Source organism: Gymnoscopelus microlampas (assembly GCF_963454915.1).
Source record: "Gymnoscopelus microlampas genome assembly, chromosome: 16".
In the NCBI taxonomy this organism is placed as follows: domain Eukaryota; kingdom Metazoa; phylum Chordata; class Actinopteri; order Myctophiformes; family Myctophidae; genus Gymnoscopelus; species Gymnoscopelus microlampas.
Genome location: NC_139953.1, coordinates 40,188,006 through 40,195,784, shown reverse-complemented (window position 1 = coordinate 40,195,784; position 7,779 = coordinate 40,188,006). Strand labels below are relative to the sequence as shown.

General features: G+C 43.1%; 1 long non-coding RNA gene across 1 annotated transcript in view; it reads right to left on the bottom strand.

Annotated features, from left to right (window-relative positions):
- Nucleotides 1-903: 903 nt before the first annotated feature.
- The window catches only part of LOC311062548, a 98,553-nt gene continuing 91,677 nt past the window's right edge, over nt 904-7,779 (bottom strand). Inside the window, exon 3 of the long non-coding RNA XR_014602512.1 lies at nt 904-1,008. This is a non-coding gene — a long non-coding RNA (uncharacterized lncRNA). The remainder of the gene's footprint in view (nt 1,009-7,779) is intronic.

Sequence of the window (7,779 nt, the reverse complement as noted above, 5' to 3'; positions counted from 1 at the left end):
AAAAACATCCGAAACGAGCCGAGAAAGAGAGAGAAGAGAAACCCATTGAAGTTTAAAAGCTACTTGAACCCCACGTTGTTGCTGTTGTGCAGAAAACTCTTATCTCCACATTTAAACTCAAATTAATACTACAGCGTCACTCAAAAGTAGCAGATCTACAAGCTCGAAACGCGGCGCGAAGCGACGCGTTTCGAGCTTGTAGATCTGCTGCTTTTTCTACTTTCAAATTTTAATCCTGAAAAGTAACAGTCTTGGACGTATGAGTTTTCCCACCCGACAGAGACGACATACTATATATAACTGACTCTACACCAAATCTCTTTGGGCAAAAAATAGCCCTGTTTTGCGTATATAATCTTCCGGGGGCCAGAATAGAACAGATAGGGACACTATAGGGTTCACGCGGTTAAAGAACAGCGTGAAGTGAACAATAATATAAGTCGCAAAAAAAGTCATAAATACAACCAGAATAGAAAACATCCTTCCTCTTGTATTTCCGCTCTCAGAGGAAATCGTACATAGAATACATAACAGCACTGTATATCGGGGCACCGCCGTGTGTGTGTGTGTGTGTGTGTGTGTGTGTGTGTGTGTGTGTGTGTGTGTGTGTGTGTGTGTGTGTGTGTCGAGAAGGCCCTCCAGGAATGTGTGTCATGGAGTGTCCATACGTGCGACTTTGCATCACAGAATAAAACACAATAGCACCATCATCATCATCATCATCATACGTGTAGGGGGGGGGGTGGGGTACAGCGGAGGTCTGACTCATTGTGGGGAGGTGCACGTATGCAAAGCCCCACGTTCCCTCTTTTCCAGTATGCACACACACACACACACACACACACACACACACACATTTGGAAGCCATTAAACTTCTGACCTTGGGGAGGGGGAGAGGGGGGGGGGGCTTGCATCTGAAGATGAGCAGCTGTAGATTGCATCCCATGCCGGTCTAGACGCTTTCCTGGCCGCGTGATTAAAACTCTGGAGTGTTAAGAAGAAAAACCTCTGGAAAAAAAGTATGACAAAACAAAACACTTATAGCTGCTGCAATCATACCAAATCAGAGGAAATACAACCATCTATGATAACAGACATTTCTTTTTGTCAGTGTCGTCGGTTTCATCCGCCGTATAATGCTAGCTCTATAGCCGTTGCCAGAAAAAGGAAAACGCCGGTCGGTCTTTGGTTTCCACCAGAACCATATAAGGAGAGTTGCGTCACCTCCGTTCACTTCATCGGGCCAGTCTCCTACATTGGCCTTCTATTGGCGAATAGTGACAAAGCCCTGAACCGGAACTTTACGGAATGCACTGGAGTCTATGAGCGTTTGTCACTATTTCGAGTTTACAAGAACCATGTGACCGGCGCTGTTTCTGGCACTGTTTCATTGACGTAACTCTCCAATAGAAGGCTCTCTCTCTCGTCGGCCAGAAACCTCTATCTCCATATTTTAACTTTTATGTTTTTTCGTAAATTAACACCCTACTTGACCATACTGAAGCATCACACAGAAGCATCTAAAGTAGCAGAACCGCAAGTTTCGAGCTTGCGGATCTGCTACTTTTGCTATTTTAGAATTTGAATCCTGAAAAGTATAACAGATTTGGACATAGACCCGACAGAGACGATATGATTACAGCCTTTGGGTTTGTCTCTCTCTCTCTCTCTCTCTCTCTGTTTGGTGTGAAATGGCTCGTTTGCTGGGGTTTGGGGGCGACACTCAGCGACACTCACCCCGCAACGGTCGAAGACGCCTCCGTTCATTTCAAATTGCTTCATTTTACGCATACAACTGTGTCACACGCCGAAAATAGAGTTTTTGAGCTTGTAGACCCCATTTTTTTGGGGGGGGCTTTTTATGCCTTTATTGATAGGACAGTAGCATGACAGGAAATGGGGACAGAGATGGGGAGTGACACGCAGCAAAGGCCGTCGGGATCGGGACTCGAACCCGCAACACGCTGTCACGCTACATTGAGCCTAGGTGCCCGGACTGCTATTCCAGCCGTCCGTGCCAAGTATAGACCCAAAATGTTTTTCTCTGCGCGATATCGCCAAACAGTGAAGTATATAAATCGGGGCTAAATGGTCCCGCAGGGAAGAGCAGCCATATTGACTCTTTTAACACGCACAGACTGTCTCACATCAAGTTAAATGTAGATCCAGTGTTCTCCTCTGGGACCCCGAATAGAAAGACCTATTAGGTTTTATGAGAATTGGGATGGCAGGCGAACTCTGGGGGTCTTGTGGTGGGTTGGTTCTGGGGGCTATTTTTTATGATGAGGCTGTTTCATTGTTTTGGGGTCTTTTTTTTGTGGGGGGGGTAGACAGCTTGAGGCCAGCAGACAGTCAGTCAGACAGCTGGCTGGCTGGCAGGCTGGCTGCACCACCTTATAGAAATGTAAGAGTCAGAACATCGTTTGTCTGGGTGGGGTGGGTGTGTGGGTGGAGGCCTAAGGGTTGGTGGTAATATAGTTGGGTATCGAACCGCTTCCAAATTGTTGGGTACCAGGTTCCCATACAAACGGAGGAATGAAATCCTGAGTTCTTGAGCCTAGATTACTGAGGCACTACACTCTATTTGATGTATTACCTTGTGTTTACCTTGCTTACTTTAAGTCACTCTGGATGAACCCATTAAGACCTGAGGCCGATTCTACAAAATGTCAAACTTTTTCATGTCAAGGACCCCCAAAATGATATGTGTTTGGCTGCGGACCCCCAACTCAAAATATGCAAAGATCTGAGTTACAAATGTTCGCTTTAAAAATATATATATATTCAAAGATTTGCACAAATGTTCATGATTTTTCTAAAATAGCAGATCTACAAGCTCATAGTGCGGCACTCTGTGAGGCACTATGAGCTTGTATATCTGCTATTTTTGAATAGCCAAAGAGATCTAAAATGACACAGATGAGTTCCAGGTCGTAATAGGTTAAGAGCGTCTGCTAAATGCCTAAATTGCAAATTGTAAATCTGAAACAATAATCAACTTATCAGTTAAGGGTCCAGCTACTGGCTTTCTATCTTGTTGTCATGGAATAAACATATGAGACGTTAATATTCATTACATTCTACTAATATACACAGTAATAGTAAATACTATTTACTTCAGTTAATGCATAAAAGAATCAAGATATTTGTGTCACCTAAACGTTTGACTTTTTTTTCATAACCTGTATAGCAGTGGTTCTCAAACTTTTTCATGTCAAGGACCCCCAAATTGACACTTATTAGCCCGCAGACGCCCATTTCATAAGATATGCCAGGGACCCCCATAAGAGAAGATTTTTTACGGCTCTAGCAGTGATTCTCAACCATTTTAATTTAAAAGACCCCCAGTTTGACATGCATTAGGGCTACGGACCCCCATTTAATGGCATTTTTATCACTTGGACCCCATTTATATTGTAAAATCTATGTCAATTTAACTCTGAGAGTGTACAAATGGAACCAAATGGACCCGTTAGGGTCCATTTGGTTCCATTTGTACACTCTCAGATTTACAGACCCATAAGGTTCCATTTGGTGCCTAATCTATCATTTAGCTGGGGACCCCCTGGAACTCCCTCAAGGACCCCTGGGGTCCCCGGACCCCACTTTGAGAACCAATGCTGTATAGAACCGAAATGGGGAATCAATAAGAACCGGAGTTGATAAGCAGAATCGGAACCGGAATCGGACTCGATAAAATCCTAACGATACACATCCCTAGCAACAAGTTCTCTCAAATAGTAGTCCTATAATCCTATAGTGAAGAATGGTGCTTGGAGACATTGGCGTTGGTGGCAGGCCAGGCAGTGGCAATGTGTACACTCTCAGAGTTACAGATCTGTAAGGGTCCATATGGAACCCCCTCAAAGAACCTCGAGGGTCCCTCGACCACGCTTTGAGAGCCACCGGTGGCTGGGCTAAATGTTTGGAGACGTTGGAGGTGGGTGAAGGAGGTGTAACGCCCCAGGATTCGAACCTCGGTCTCTCCGGGATAAGGGTTTGCTAAAGCCAAACATCTTAACCACTAGTCTATAAGAGAGAATCCCCTCCCCTTGCCCCGGGGGTGATTTTTTTTTATGGCTATACAGTACCATATGTTATAAAAAAAACAGTTTTTTTTTGGGACGGTACCTATGAAATATAGATTGTCTCCGACTATGGAATTCTCAAAGTATGCACAGCAGGGGGTATACATATATTATGTTTTCTGTGTGTGTGTGTGTGCGTGTGCATGCATGCCTGAATGCGTGCGTGCGTGCACTCAAGGGTGGAAAAAGTATGTTTTACTTAAGTAAAAGTATCAATACCACAATGCAGAAATACTGTGTTACTAGTAAAAGTTTAGTATTCAAAATAGACTTGAGTAAAAGTACAAAAGTATAGGTATCAAAATCTACATAAAGTACCATAAGCAAAAGTACTAAAAATGTATAAAAAATCTTTTGAAAATAGCCGATCTACGAGCTCACAATGCGTCGCATCGCGACGCATTGTGAGCTTGTAGATCTGCTATTTTCAAATGGCCAAAATATATATAGGGGCTGAAGTGGTTATTGTCTTTTGTAATAATAATCAAAATCTACAAAGTAACTAGTAACTAAAGTTTTCATATAATTGTAGTGGAGTAAAAGTACAATATTTTCCTCTGAGATGCAGTGGTGGTAGAAGTAAGAGTACTGAAAATTGGAAATACTCAAGTGAAGTAAAAATGGAGTAAATGTACTTGGTTACTTTCCACCACTGCGTGCACTTGTGGGGGATAAATACAGTACACACACATTCCACACGCTGATGCCAGTGACCCCCATCAGAATAATGTTTACAAGCTGGCCGTCCTCCTGGTTCAGGGGTCGACGGTGTAAAGTAGAGTTTCTTGTACAGACATGGTCCTCTCCATTCTGACGTTAACTTAGCCCTTTAACATGTCTGTCTCTGTCCTGAATGCCATTGTTGGGGGGGCGGGCGGGGAGGAGTATTACAGTGGTGATAATCAACCGTTGTGATTTCAAGGACCCCCAGTTTGATAGGCATTAGACCACGGTACATTTAGGCGGCATTAGAGCACTGTACATTTGTACACACACACACACACACACACACACACACACACACACACACACACACACACACACACACACACACACACACACACACACACACACACACACACACACACACACACACACTTGTACTCCTGCTGTGCATACTTTGAGAATTCATTGATTTATTCCATAGTCAGAGACAATTTAAAGGGATAGTTCACCCCCCAAACAATTTTTTTTCCTGTCGATTAGTCACCCCATGGAGACTTGAATTCATGGATATGTTTTTGTTTTTTGTCGCATTCCTAAGCCAATAATTTGATGAAAAAAACAGCGGTTCCGGCTGCCGACTGGTCCGCTGGTCATCAAATTATTGGTTTAGGAATGCGACAAAAACAAACAAATATCCATGAATTCAAGTCTCCATGCATGGGATGGCAGAATCGTTAGAAACAACATGTTGTGCTGTGTGCTACTTGTATAGCACATCTACACAATTACGGTCTGCAAAAGAAAGGTTTCATATCGATGCATATCGGAAGACATAAACACCAATTCTGATATATCTGTGATAGGTTAATATCGGAAATGTCGGGGCAAAAAACACACTCATCGATAAATCATTCTAGCCGATTGAGACATAGACGTATAAGTTATATTTTGGAACATTCACACACAGGTGAGGACTGTCCAGGGCGATGTGTAGAGCTGTGTTCTCTGGGAGATGGAGTGAACAGACGCCTCGCATCAACGCCGCTGTCGGCCAGAAAGTAGAGCAAGCAAGCGGAGGAGAGTCCCTGTAGAATAACTCCTGTCTTTATCGTTGTGTAGCGTGTTACAACCACTGTTCCAGCTGTTTACCCTGACAGCCAGGGGTTCACAATGGATTTATGTTAGCCCCCTCCCCCCCACCCCCTCGCCCTCCTCCCCAAAAGATGCATCAAGCGAAAAGCCCTGCGTCAGCTAAAAGCACCGACGCATCAGCTACCTAACTGCCAGTAACAGTTCTGTTTCTTCACGTGTGGAAGCCGTTTTGTTTCACAACTGGGGAGTTGTTGGACGCAGGCCCGGGTTGGAATCGGAGCCACACAGACACACATCAAAGTGGGGGGATGGCTTGGTTTCGTAGCGGGAGCCGGAGCGTGGTTCTGTAAATGTTTCTCACGCTGCATTGCGGACCACCTCGCATGTGTTTGGACCTGTTTGTGTCTCCGAGGCACTTTTGCTCTGTGTTCATCTGCCTCTTTCTGTTTCTCTGTTTACACTAACAGTACGGCTCTGTGGGGTTGAATATGGCTTCCCACTCTTGTCTGCTGCAGCTCGCTGGATCTAACCGTTGTTGTCTGTTGCACTCAGGCCCTAACCCTGGTGGAAGAAGTACTGAGATGTTTTCAGAATGTACTCGAGTAAGAGTACAAAAGTATTGGCATCAAAACGTACTTAAAGAACAATAAGTAAAAGTACTCTGTCCCATTTCAAAACATATACAAATCTTTTGAAAATAGCAGATCTACAAGCCCACAACGAGCTTGTAGATCGGCTATTTTCATATTGCCAAAGTATATATAGGGCTGAAGTGGTTAATAATGCATGTTTTCTAATGATCCAATCCAAATCTACAAAGTAACTGGTAACTCAAGATTTCAAATAATTGTAGTGGAGTAAAAAGTGCAATATTTGCCTCTGAGATGTAGTGGAGTAGAAGTAGAAGTAGAGTAAAAGTATTGGAAATACTGAAACAGTGAAGTAAAAATACCTCAAACTTGTACCTAAGTACAGTACTTGGGTACGTGTAGCCTACTTAGTTACTTTCCACCACTACACTCAAGCAGTGTATTTGGGCTGTTTGCAATTTCTCAATCATCTTGTCCACTCCTTTTTGTTTCTGTTTTAGTAAAGCTGTATATGTGACTTTCCTCTTCTACCCCGGTTTCCAGCGCAAGTGCTGACATTTTGTCTTTTTACCATTGAGCTAATAGAGCCTGCCTGCTTGCTCAGGGGATAAATTGAATCTTGACCATCAAGTCAAAATTCGTGTCATATCCTGTGTCTAGGTGAGACGCGACCTTTGACACAATCTAAATGTCTCAATAGAAGAGCAGGGAGACTCACATACAACCACCTCAATTGTATAAGTTATATTGTATTAACATACTCTACCATATAGATTGGACAACATTACATTTTATTCATTCAAGAAAGTTACATAGTGCCGCTTTAAGTACAACAAAGATGAGATAAAAGTGTGTTGTATTGTCCAAAGGTTTAGTCAGGTGCGTAAGAAGCCGAACAAAAGATCAAGAAGACAGAAGGAATGTTCGAAAACCAACATTGAAAAAATAATGTCGACAGCGTTTTGGCAGTTGCAAAAATATTGTACTTGTAATGATGATATATCCATAGTGAGAGAAAGAAAGTGCTACCCATGTATAAAACATGTGCTAAACATGTATCTCCACCTTTGCACTTTTTTGGGGGGGGTAGCTCTTTTACATTTTTGAGATGAATCGTCAGTAAAAAAAAATTTTTTTGCAACTGCCAAACCTCTGTGGACATTCGTTCTGTTATCGTCTCTGTCGGGTGGAAACCTCATATGTCCATAACTGTTACTTTTCAGGATCCACATTCAAAAGCATCAAAAGTAGCAGATCTACAAGCTCTTGTGGATCTGCTCATTTTGATGCTTTTGTGTGACGCTGTAGTATGACCAAGCAGGGCGTTAATTTACGGCGAAAAC